The sequence below is a fragment of the Rhineura floridana genome, chromosome 8, assembly GCF_030035675.1.
Source record: "Rhineura floridana isolate rRhiFlo1 chromosome 8, rRhiFlo1.hap2, whole genome shotgun sequence".
Lineage (NCBI taxonomy): Eukaryota > Metazoa > Chordata > Lepidosauria > Squamata > Rhineuridae > Rhineura > Rhineura floridana.
This window is the reverse complement of record NC_084487.1, coordinates 107,394,928-107,407,767: the sequence shown is the minus strand read 5'-3', so window position 1 is coordinate 107,407,767 and position 12,840 is coordinate 107,394,928. Positions and strand designations below refer to the sequence as shown.

The window sequence follows — 12,840 nt, the reverse complement described above, 5'->3', positions numbered from 1 at the left end:
CTCTTGTGTGTAGGAGTCAGATCCTGGGCAGTGTTTTCAAAACCTTCCCAATACTTGCTTTTGTGGGGGTAAAAGCATTGCTAATCCCATATCTCCAGAGTAAATCCTATTGAATTCAATAGGATTTACTTTTGAGTAGACATGGTTATGAATGTGCTGAAAATCAATGGGACTTTGGAATGAATGTAAAAAAGAATTGTGTTTGTGTTGTTTTCTGTCCCCCCCCCCTCCTCCAGTCCTATTTTAAAGCAAGTAGGCAGGGCTTACTTAGGTATTATAGTTTTTATTCTGTAGGAAAGTAATAGATTTTTTTAAAACTAATACTGATTTTTCTGCAGTGACTAACTGGTTTGACAATAAACTATTATATGGGCTGTATGTATTTATACATCTGCAGTGTGTGTGTGTAGTCTTTCCAACAACCCTGTGAGGTAGGGTTGGAAACCAAGGCAGCTCACAAGAAATAAAGCCATTTAAAATCCAATAACCATAAAGCAAGAATAAACAGTTGGAAAACAGCCTAAACAGGCATGATTCTGAATTTTGGGTTGGGTGAATGAAGTTTATTTATTTATTATTTGATTTATATCTTGCCCTTCCTCCCAGTAGGAGCCCAGGGCGGCAAACAAAAGCACTAAAAGCACTTTAAAACATCATAAAAACAGACTTTAAAATATATTAAAGCATCTTTGAAAATATTTTTTAAAAGCTTTAAAAATTATTTTTTTAAAAAAGAAAAGGCTTAAAAACATATTAAAAAGCAATTCCAACACAGACTCACTTGGATAAGGTCTCAACTTAAAAGAACAAGTTGAAAGAACAAGTTCCTTATCACTTGAGGCTGTAGTTCTCTGCACACTTCCCAGTTTGAGTAAGCCCCATTGAATACATTGGGACTTGTTTTTGAGTAAACAAACATCGGATTGCACTATAAATATATTTACAGATTGTGTAATTCATAAACATATTTGATAGTCATGTTTATATAAGTATTTCTTCATACTGTGTCCCAGTAAGTATTTGATTTCACACTATGGTTGTAGATGATTTTTTCCTCTACATTTTAAGTGTGCCCTTCTTCCTGGGGGTGGTCATGGTTCTCCATTGTTTTCATCCTGAGGGGAGGATGGGCTGAGAGATGGTGAGTAGCACATTTAAGGTCTCTTCACCTCTCCCCCTTTTTTATTCGTATTTATTTTATATTTCTCCAATATCTTCCCCTGGCTGTTTTTATGTATTTTAAATATTTTTAGATTAAATAAATAGGAAATCATAATTGTGAACCTCCCTAAAAGCAATTTACCTATCATTATGTTTTGGCAAAGTGATGGTGTGAAGGCATGCTGGTAGAACAAGGGACTATGTTTGAGGCATGTTATAAGGTGTTTGAGGACTTTGTCACACATTACTTTTTGAGACCTGTAGATTCATGTTGGAAAGAACACGTACACGTATTGAATGGTGGCTTGGGTGCTGTTTTTTCAGTCTACGCTGCATGCGTAGGGAAGTGATACATCATCTGGCAGCTAGCTTCATAACGTGAGAATGAAAAACATTTGGATCACCATTCACTTGTTTACTTTTCTCACTATTGAGACCACTTCATATATTACTTTTTCATACACAGAAATTTAATCTTTGTATAGGAAAAAGTATTTTGTAAAATGTGAAGGACAGTGGCTGCCCAGTCAGTATAACCACTGTACAAGATCTACTCAGCCACTGTAATTACCTTTTTGTTTTGAGTGCCCTTTTGTCTGGGTCTTGGTTCAGGTGTGTATCCAACTTTGATGTGCTTATGGAAGGGTGTGCAAGTAGTGCCCCCCCCAAGTGTGGAGGCTTGAACAAACATTGTGTTATGGAAAACCAAAGTCTGTGTGAAAGTACATATTTGGGAATGCCATCAGTGTAATCCTAAACACACTTAATAAATAATATCGAACTTGCACGTCACAAAATATATTACGGTCATGTCCATAAGCACCAGGAGGGTAGTTGCCCAGGGGATCTTAGTCCCTCTGCTTTTTTGGGAGCAGGGTCCCTATGTCTTCAAGCATCCTACAGTCAGCATGAAAAGGGAGTGTGTTAGTCACTGAGAAGAGTCTTCTAATATGCTTCCTTGCCTTTTCTGCAGATTGGAGCCAATCAGAGTGAAAGGAGGTGAGTCAGCCACTGAGAAGACTCTTCTCAGTTGCTAACGCTCTCCACTTACATGCTGATTGGCTCCTAGAGATGTTTTGTTGTTGTGAGAGAATGCATTAACAAAGATCTCATTCTTAATCCAGGAGCAAAAAAGGGTGTATGTGGCTATAACTATCATGAAGGGACCCTGCAGCTCTGAATTTTCTATTAAACAACTGATAAATACCTATGTAACTTTGTGTCTGGAGACTTATTATTAAGAATCGCTTTCCATAATTGTAAGGGGGTGTGTCCACACACATGCATCCCAGGCACCTAAATGAGGGGAGAGAGCAGCATAGGGACATAAGCAGGTGTCTTATTCCAGGGGTTCCCAAACCTTTCTTCCACATAGACCACTTGAAAACTGATGAGGGTCTGAAAGTATCTGAAAATTTACTATGGGCATATGCAAGATAATTAACTCCCATTAGTAATAAGAGCAAGAATTTGAGCTGTGCGTATGATATTGTAATTTAAAGGTGTAATTTTAATTTTGATACTTGTTTATGTCACTACTATTGCCATTACATTCAATGATATATGGGAATTAGGATTTACGAGTAACATTAGTACAAAAAACATTACTAAGGATTCTGTATGGTCTGATACGGGAGGAGGTCAATGGGGGTGACACCATGAGTTACCGCACCAGGTGACACCAACCCTAGTGATGCCACTGCTTTGCCAGGAATCTGCACCTCTCGCTCAGAGACCCCTTGATGCACACGCCACCCTATTCAAGCCCACCACCATCAGGAGCACCCCGTCTCGCTTGGAGAGTCGAAAGGCGCCTCCAAGGCAAGTAGGGGGTGGGAATGCGGGAGCAGGGGCGCAGACAGACCCTAGCCGAACACGGTCGAACAAGCGAGAGCAGAAGAAGAAACACTCCACGAGTTTTGTCCTGCACCAGCAATATCACCACCCCGGCACTTGTTCACCCTCTTTCCCCGCCCCCTCATGGGCTTCCAAACTCACTCGCCAAGTCCTGCAGCACCATAGTCTCCTGGCAGGGAGGCTGCACAAAGTCTTGCCGGGCTTTCCTTCCCGAGCCAGGAAAGCATCGTCTGAACCCCACCCCGCCCCTTGCGCCGGCTGAAGCTTCTTGCTCATGAGCAATGGCAGCCTTTCTCAGCCTCCTCTTTGCACCGCTTCTTGCTTCCCCCGAAGGCTGTCCAAGCCGTCCCTCTCGCTGCTATCCGCTCCTGCAGACTGGTCTGCTCAATTTGCTTTTGCTTGCCCTCTCCAGCTCCCACTAGTGATTGTAGAGAACCAAAGGCTTTAAAGAGAAGGGACTTTCTGGGGCAGCTCCTTCAACCCTCTCTCTCTCCCCCCTCTCTCTTCCCTCCATGCCCACAAGAATGCAAGCGCTCGCCTTCAATTCTCTACAGACCATGCACCCCCTTATTGCCTACACCCAGGGAGGATCGCTCCCACCGCTTTGTCCTTGGTACACCACTGAGAAGTCTACAACAGACATCCTGTCTTTCTTTCCCAATACACATTCAGAAGCTTATTTTGCTGTTGTTGCAATACCTTGGCTAATGGAAACTAGCCAGCTCTTTTATAATGTAAGTCAATAATCCTCAAGGAAGTGGAAGCAATCTCTAAGTAAATGTATGGTTGGCAGAGATGGAGCCTTTCTCAGCATTAGACGAAACAACAGTCCACCTCCATCAGGGGACTGGCTTTTACTGGTCTGAAATTCCCATAAATAGGCGAGGCACCACTTCAGTGTTTTTTCTTCCTAGAGCCATCTAATTAGAAGTTCAGAAATGCTCTCTTTCAGATCTTCTTCATGGCAAGGAACTCTGCACATTCTCTGAAACTCAAGACTAGGGTATTTTAACCTGTTTCAGCAAAGTTAGACTGGCTTTTAAATCAGTCTCTCTGTGTGTGATTCTGTTGTCTTCCCCTTCACCTTTTTTCTCAAATAAAATTTTATATGCTTTGACATTTGGTTTCACTTGCTTAAAAAGGAAAATTCTCTGCAATTTCTCTCTAAAATCTTCCCCGAATACTTAGACTGTGTGGTTGTTAAGCTGTGCCCTTGTATTTCACAAGGTTTTAAGTTCTCTATCCTCTGGAAAATAAATCCAAGCCTCCTTACTGTTTAATGTTTTACCTAGAATTGGGTTGAAGGGAGAAGTCTTTGGCATTAGATCTTAGAAACTCCCCCAGCAGCTGAACAGGATAGGATCAATCTGTAGTGGTAGCCTATTGCAATTCTTTTTGTGTACGGGGAGCCACCCTAGTCTTCCCCCTCCTCCCCGATCCATCACATTATTGTTTTAGTTTTCATTTGCCACCCTAAACCTTGGACTGCCTTTGATTCCAACTTATGGTGATGCAATGAATAGTGTTTTCATGGTAAGCGGTATTCAGAGGCAGTTTGCCATTGCCTTCCTCTGAGGCTGAGAGGCAGTGACTGGCCCAAGGCATAGAACAAATGTTTTCAATAAATAAATAAGAAATTGAGATTCCCAGCTCCTGATGATCGCAGTCTTTGGGAATCATGCTTGCTCATATCTATCTCCAGGGTTCTGTTTCTATGGCCCCATCTACACTACATATTTAAAGCAGTATCATACCACTTTAAACAGTCATGGCTACAGAGTGGTTTAACAGTCCATCCCTCATCCCAGGGGACTCTGGGAGGGCAATTGGGGTCTCTTAACAACTCTCAACAAACTACAGTGCTCAGGATTCTTTGGGGGAAGCCATGGCTCTTTAAAATTGTATGATCCTGCTTTCACTGTATAGTACAGATGGGCCCTTGGTCTCTCTAAAGCAGTGTTCTTCAACTTTGGGTAGTAGTAGTCCAACAACATCTGGGAGCCAAAGCTGAAGAATGCTGCTAAAGGGTGACAATACACATATATTATATCTAGTCATAAATAAATAGGTTGTTTGTTATTTTCTAAATATACATAATATAAAATGTTAGCCATATTTTACCTTGGAACACTTGTTTATATGTAATTCCATGACTGCAGTCCATTGCCCAGAGCAGTCTATGCAATAATACAACCTCCACTTTAACTACAAACACAACCTAATAATTCTACTTCCGCTAACTTTAATCTGCTTAAAGGATGTCACAGGGAAATAATAATAGTCTTTGCTGTGTCTTTCTGGTTGTCATAACTTTCTAGACGTCATGGAAACCAACAAACAAGGAAGGAAAAGGATTCACCTCTAAAACTGATGTTGATGTTGCTATTAAAGAAATGCTTAACTGCCAACATTTCACTGAGTTGGCAAACAGAGATACCATCTGCTCTGAGAATATTCTGCTATCCTTGGAAGGAAGTAAATATGTTGCGTTTAATGGCTGATGTGCTTCAACAGCAACCTTGGCATTCAGTCAGACTGGATAATCTCACATCACAGGAAGAAACAGCCTTTCTGCTGTTAAACCAACATTTTAGAATTGTATTTGTAAACTGCAAGGCCTGTTAGCCAGGGAAGAATGTGGAACAACTCCAGGTTTCTGTGGGCCCTTCTTTCTACTGCCGAGTCTCCCTCTTCTGCTATTTCTTATTGCTTCTGGTTGGCCTGCAGGTTGCTTCTCTCCCCTCTAGTAGTATCACAACCACAGAAGCTGATACTCTCTCCTCCACCAAGGCCTGCCCAAGACGCTTTGTTGCCTGAGACAGAGCAGTAAATACATTTCCCCAACCTCCCAACCTCAAGGTGCGTAATACCCAAGGCTGGTCAAGTTATTTTGGCACCTGAGGCAGAAAATCCAACAAGTGCCTCTCCCCTTCATTGGCAGCACAAATACAATAATAAACAATAACATTTGCTGCTCTTTGATGTCACCCAAAAGCATTGGCCTGAAGTAGCCACCTCACTCTGCCTGGGACTGAACCTCAAGTGGAGCCTGAAAGACAGTGCATGCAGCTCCCCAAAACAAGACTGGGAAAAGTGGAGCAGTTGCTCAGGCCATTGACAGGGTGATAAACAGACACACTCCCAGTGCAGCACTGGGATTGATGCAGGACTGGGGATTTGCTCCTTGCCAGAGTAAGGATGACACACTTATGTATGTATTTATTTCCTAAAACATTTTTATACTGCCTTTCATATTATGTCTCCAGGCAATGTACAAGAACTTTTAAAATATATACAACCGTTGCAGATGTAATACAAATAAAATGCAACTAATAATACTGGGCCTACAGCCATACTATTCTGAATGCTCCCGATCTCATCTGATCTTGGAAGCCAAGCAGGGTCAGCCTGGTTAATACTTCGATGAGAGACCACCTGGAAATACCGGGTCCCGTAGGCTTAGAGGAAGGCAATGGTAAACCACCTCTGAATACCTGAATACCTCTGAATACCATGAAAACCCTATGAATACATCCAAAAGATTCATGACAAAACAATGGACTGCCTTCAAGTCAGTTCCGACTTATGTTGACCCTATGAATAGGGTTTTCATGGTAAGCTGTATTCAGAGGTGGTTTTACCATTGCCTTCGTCTGAGGCTGAGAGGCAGTGACTGGCCCAAGGTGGGGATTTGAACCCTGGTCTCCCAGGTCATAGTCCAGCACCTTAACCGCTACACCACACTGGCTCTCAAAAGATTCATAGAGTTGCTATAAGTCATAATCGACTTGAAGGCATATAACAGCAACAACAATAGTTCTGGACAAGGTAAAAATCACAGCCAACCCACTGGAGTTAAGCACCCACAAAACCCTGGAAGCATAAGACTGTTTTTAATAAGTGCCCAAGTACTGTAATGTTGGCACTCGCCTAATAATGTTGGTAGTTCCACATAAAAGGCTGTCCCATTAGTTGCTGCTAAATAAACCACTGGTTATGCTGCAACCTTATACCAGGGCAGATGCAGCATCAGGCTTGTCACTTGGAAGATGATTGTGTTGGGCTCATGCCCGCTGGTTGCGTTATGCCCTGTTGCTACGCATTCATATCTGATTGCGAGGCCAGAGAGGCCTGGGTATCTTTTTATCCACCACAAAGGGTCCACCTTGACTAAGTTTCAGTTCTGGTCTGTGTTACGGAAGGTCTTGTTGGCTTGCGAGCGAGATCCTGTGGTTTTTGGACTACATTTCAGGATTGGGGCGCCTACTGCTGTGGCTCTCGTGGGCCTTCCCCCGGTTAACATCCAAGCCATAGGCAGATGGCAGTCTGCAGCTTACCAGGCCTATATCAGGTTTTAATAAACAGGTTCACAGTTGTTAATTGTTTCTTTTGTTCTTACAGGTTTGTCTCGCCTCCCAGTCCCGGCTCATGTGGTTTTGTGCGGACATTCCATCCTTTTTTGGGCATGGCGGGGGGCTAACTCTTCCCAGGTCGGGACCCAGCTCAGACTTTCAGTGTGGGCCAGGGTGCATTGGAAAACTAGGAGGGGAATGTGATTTGCTCCTTGCCAGAGTAAGGATGATGAATTGGATAAAATGTAAATTTCTGGGTTTGTTTGTCGTGTGGTCTGATTTGCTTGGAGGGTATGGAAGAGGGCATTGCATCCCAGTTGTATTGATAGGGCCCGCAGGTGGGTGAATAGGAGCATCCATAAGCTGGTTTTGGCATTGGGGTGGGCTTTCATTTTGCATTCAAGGATCAGGTATGATGCTCCGCATCTCTTCAGAGATGACGGTGTGTATCTATCAGCACAGGGGTGTGATTGGTTTTTGGAGGACCTGCAGAGAGGTTTGACCGATCTCTTTTTGGTGGGTGGAGGCGACCAAGCAGCTGTTGATTGCCTCTTGTGGCATGGAGTCCGGGCAGGTGAACAGGTTGGGGCTTAATGTAGGTATGCTGAAGCATTTAGGGTTCAAGGACACCGTCCAGGGATATCCCAGGGCTTCATGCCTCGGGGTCGAACTGGGGGGTGCCCTTGCTGGCTTGGCTTGTGCTTTTCAGGTGAACGCCAGTATGGCAGGGCCTGAGGGCACGGGTGGGGTCAACATCCTAGGCTCACTCAACAAGGAGGGGGGTAATTCCTCTTCATCCTTGGTTGGGGAGCCACAGCCTACAGCTGTTAACATACTCAGGAATTGAAGGGTGGTGTTTCCCCAGAGTTTGAGTTAGGTTCACCTACCTGGACATTTGGATTTTGGCATAATTTGGTTATTTCGGTGGAATTGGAATGCAGGTTCTCCAAAAACATGTTATATTTTAATAAAATATGACATCAACCCATTTCTGTGTCTCGAGTATTCCTTGGGTGTGGGAGCAAAGAGCCAGCTGACAAGGCCCTGGAGATGGCTGGGAATCATGTGCAGAAGCAATGACCAGCGATGACTTATTCTGGTTTGTAGCAGCATTAGCTAAGGCTGTAGTGCTACAGGGCTTGCAATGGCAATATACTGTAAGAGGTTCTGCCTGGCTGTGGGTCCCCTGTTACAGCATGGCCCCCAGCACATGCTGAATGATTTGGAGTGGATGGCTTGAGAAAAGCCAAATGATGAATACCCGTGATTATAGATGAAGGTTCAAAGGAGACAATCAGGACTCGTTGGAGGTGCTTATCCTGTAAGGTGGAGATTTTAGACCACATATTATGGACTGAAAGGTTTGACATCTATTTATGTAATTCACTAATAGGCAAAAAACTCTTGTGGTTTAAGAACATACCTATAGCCAACAGATATTTCTATCAAACTTTAAAAAGCAGGGAAATTGGGCAGCTATAGTGAATGCACCAAGAGAGCAGGAGACCTGACCTCTTCTCTGAAATATCGTACAACCCTACAAATTTGTAAGAAATGCAAACACAATATGGGTTGGTCTTTCACAGTCCAATACACTTCCTGTGTAGCTTGGAAGAATTTGGTAACGTGCCTCTGAGCATATGGTGGGTGGTTGGCAACACCTGCCATCTCCAAATATGGAGAATTACATTTTTGTAAGTTTCTTGGTGTTCTTATTTTGCTTCTTTCCTGTGTTACTACTGTTTCTACAGAGAATCTAACCTAGAAAATTATGTTTCTCTCATTATTCATCTTAGAAATCTGTGTCAAATTTATTTTTATTAATTTCAATGCCTTTTTATTGGATAGTGTCATATGATGGAGAAGACAGCTTTTTGTGTTTCAAAGTGGAGGTTATGCTCTATTTCTATTTTGGGTGCATTAACAGTTGAATCTGAAACTGCAGTTTGATATAAAAATCAGGCTGATTACAATACGTTGCTACTTCAGCAATGACTGTAGCTGTTGGAAAAAACAAAGTTGGCCTGCTCACGATGCATGTTTTCAGCCTGCTATGCTTAAACCACTCCACTTAAGGAAAGGTCGGTATGGTCAATTAAAAACACAGAGCACACCTAGAATTTTGCTAGAATATATTTCACCTCCCACTGTTTTATCTTGTGCAAATTGAGACATTCCTCATGTCCATTGGAAACTATTCTGCAGAATTAGGGCTGGCTCCAGGAATGCCGGGGCCCTTGGGCATCAGCTTGCCCTGGGCCCCAGCGTGTTTGTGCGCACGTGCACGACTGCGCATGCATGCGGACCCCCCATGCCCCACCTACCTGTCTGCTTTTACCATTGCCCTTAATGAAGATGGTGGCCGCGGTTTCCCTAAGGGGATGATACCTCCACCGCCATCTTTGTTGATGGCACGCATGCGTGCTACATGCGTGCATCTCTGCCATCAACTAAGATGGCGGCAGGGGCTTCAGTACCTTAGGGAAACCGCGGCTGCCATCTTCATTAAGGGCAATGGTAAAAGACAGCAGACAGGTAAGTGGGGGTGTGGGGGGCATGCAGATTACGGAAGGGGAGCAGAGGGGCAGCTGAGGGGCCCCCTGTAACTCCAGGGGCTGTCAGGCCAGTGCCCCACCTGGCCGCCCTTTAGAACCAGCTTTGTGCAGAATAGTCAGTGCCATTATTCCATAATTGTTTTTGGAGCTTTTTTAGTGTTGCACAGTGTTGCTGTACTTCACATATTCACAGAAACAGAAGCAAAAAAAATCATTTACTATAGGAAACTTCAGTAAAATTGCAAAGTAAATCAAACATATTTGAACTATATCAACTGTCTTAATATTGTTGCTTACTCCCTGCTAAAACAAGATCAGCACAGCACATGTCTTGTTTCTGTTATTTGCGCTGATTGCAGATGTTGCCACCACTCACCATATGCTCAGAGGCACATGTTACAATTCTTCCAAGCTACACAGGAAGTGGATTAGACTGTGACAGACGAACCCAAATTGTGTTTGCATTTTGACAAATTTGTAGGGCAGTACAATATTTCAGAGAGGAGGTCAGGTCTCCAGTTCCCCTGGTACATTCACTATAGCTTCCCATTCCCCTGCTTTTAAAAGTTTGATAGAAATATCTGTGGGCTATAGGTACGTTCCTAAACTGCAAGATTTCTTTTTGCCTATTAGTGAATTTCCCTGCTTTTTATTCTGGGAGGAAAGAAATAGAATCCTGTGCAAGTTTGCTGAGAATGTATTGATCATTTGCTTGCTTATTGAGTTCAGTGGGATTTACTCCCCTGCAATCATGCTTAGGATAGGTGAAACAGACCACAGGGGATGGGGAGAGGAGGAGGGTGGGAGGAAGGGCAGAGGGAAGGGGCAGGTTTGATCATTTGCATGTTTATTAAGTTCAGTGGGATTTACTCCTGTGTAATCATGCTTAGCATATGTAAAACTGACAATGGGGGGAGGAGGAGAAGATGGCGGGTGGACTAGAGTGGGCAGGGGAGGAGGAAGAAGAAAGAGGGGAGGGGAGGAGGAAGGGAGAGGAGCGGAGAAGGAGGAGAAAGGCAGGTCTGATCATTTGCATGCTTATTGAGTTCAATGTGATTTAGTTCCATGCAATCAAGGTTAGGATAGGTAAAACTGACCATAGGGGAGGAGGGGGAAGGGTAGAGGAGAGGGAAAGAGGAAGGGAGGGAAGAGGGGAGCGGAAGGAGGAGGGGATTGGAAGAGGAGGGGGAGGGGCAAGAGGGAGAAGATAGGAGGGATGAGGAGGGTAGGGTAGGTTTGATCATTTGCATGCTTTTTGAGTTTAACGGAATTACTCCTGTGCAATCATACTTATGATAGATGAAACTGACCTGGGGGAGGAGATTGGGTGGGTGGGCACTGGGCAGAGGGGAAGCCCCTTTCCTTTCCAAAAGGAGAACATTGTGACCAGTATCATTGCTTTTCAGCATTTTCCCCACCTTTTTATTCTACAGCAGGCATATGTAGCCACCCACCCAAATTTAAACCAAAGCTGTCCCTGGCCACATCCACACCAGACCTTTATTTCACTTTAGGCACTTATGGCTTCTCCCAAAGAATCCTGGGGAGTGTAGTTAGTGAAGGGTGCTAAGAGTTGCTAGCAGACACCCTGTTCCCCTCACAGAGCTTCAATCAGAGAGACTGACTGTTAAACCACTCTGGCCACTGGAGCTCTGTCAGAGGAATAGGAGTCTCCTGTCAGTATCCTTCACAAACTACACTTCCCAGGATTTTTGGGGGGAAGCCGTGACTGTCTAAAGTGGAATAAATGTTTGGCGTTGGGTGTAGCCCCCTGATAAGCCAAGCCAAGAATCTGTGAGTCTGGCTTTTAGAACACTGACAGTTGGTTCTTACTGAGCATGCCCAGCATTATCATTGACTTTTTTGTTACATTTCTTAAATTAATTAAAATCAGCTAGGTAATTTTTTAACTTTTAAACTGCGGAAGATGGTCAGAGTATGGGGCAAGGTCAGTAATTGGATTACAGGTATTCTGAGCACAGCTTTCAACAAATTATGGGAACACTGACAAAAAAGTGCAACGGGTCTGTTTTTTGTTTTGTTTTTTGCTTTGTTTTTACAGTTTGAACTCTTGATTCTCTCTGTCTTGTGTATTGCCATTAAAATTTAGAGGGTTGTTAAGCAAGCGTTTCTGAGTTCAGGACTATAAGTTTTGTAAGAGCTTGTTTTGAAATGAGCTTATGGGAAACATCAGAATGGCATGGGGGGTATTTTCAATTTAACATTGCAGAATGTGAAAAATCCATGCTGTTATAGTATTCAGCCACTCTTGTGGCTGTATAATAAGCCATTCCACAGTACACAGGGACACATTCCCACTTCTATATCAGTCTATGCTCCCTCTTCCCCTTTCAGAAAAAACAGAGGTGCCTTCACAGACAATAGTGAGGAAGCTGGTGTCACTTGCCTGTGGGCTCATTCACATGGGAGCTAAACTTCACTTTTGCGATTGCAATAGATTTTCAAGGTTCGCACTTCCTACCTTCCAATCCGCTGTTTTCCATTCACACTGAAAGGAAATGATCAATCACACAGCTTCCTAATGACCACTTCGTCTTAAGGTCAAAATACCACTTCCCTTGGTTCCCTTGGCAACCGAACATGCTCAGTTTGTTCCAGAGTAAGTTTCATTAAAAAAAAAAAATCCCTGCAATTATTTGTATTTTCACAATCCAGCTGAAATACAATTGTTTGTTTGGACAGTTATATGCTTTTTTGCACAAGTTAGCGGGGAAAGAAAAATAAAGCACCGTTTGCAGCAGGCTTGCAGAACAGAAGCCAACAGCCAAACCTTAAATAAAAGAAGGGAGGAGAAGGGAGTGGGCATGGAGAGGGGAATGACTGACACACCCACCTAGAAGCATTGGAGCACAGCGTCTGCAAGCACTAGAAATACAAAATGGAGACTTTTTCCT

General features: G+C 43.5%; 1 pseudogene; it reads left to right on the top strand.

Annotated features, from left to right (window-relative positions):
- Positions 1-6,360: 6,360 nt before the first annotated feature.
- LOC133363503 (5S ribosomal RNA) lies at positions 6,361-6,478 on the top strand (annotated as a pseudogene).
- The last annotated feature ends 6,362 nt before the right edge of the window (positions 6,479-12,840 follow it).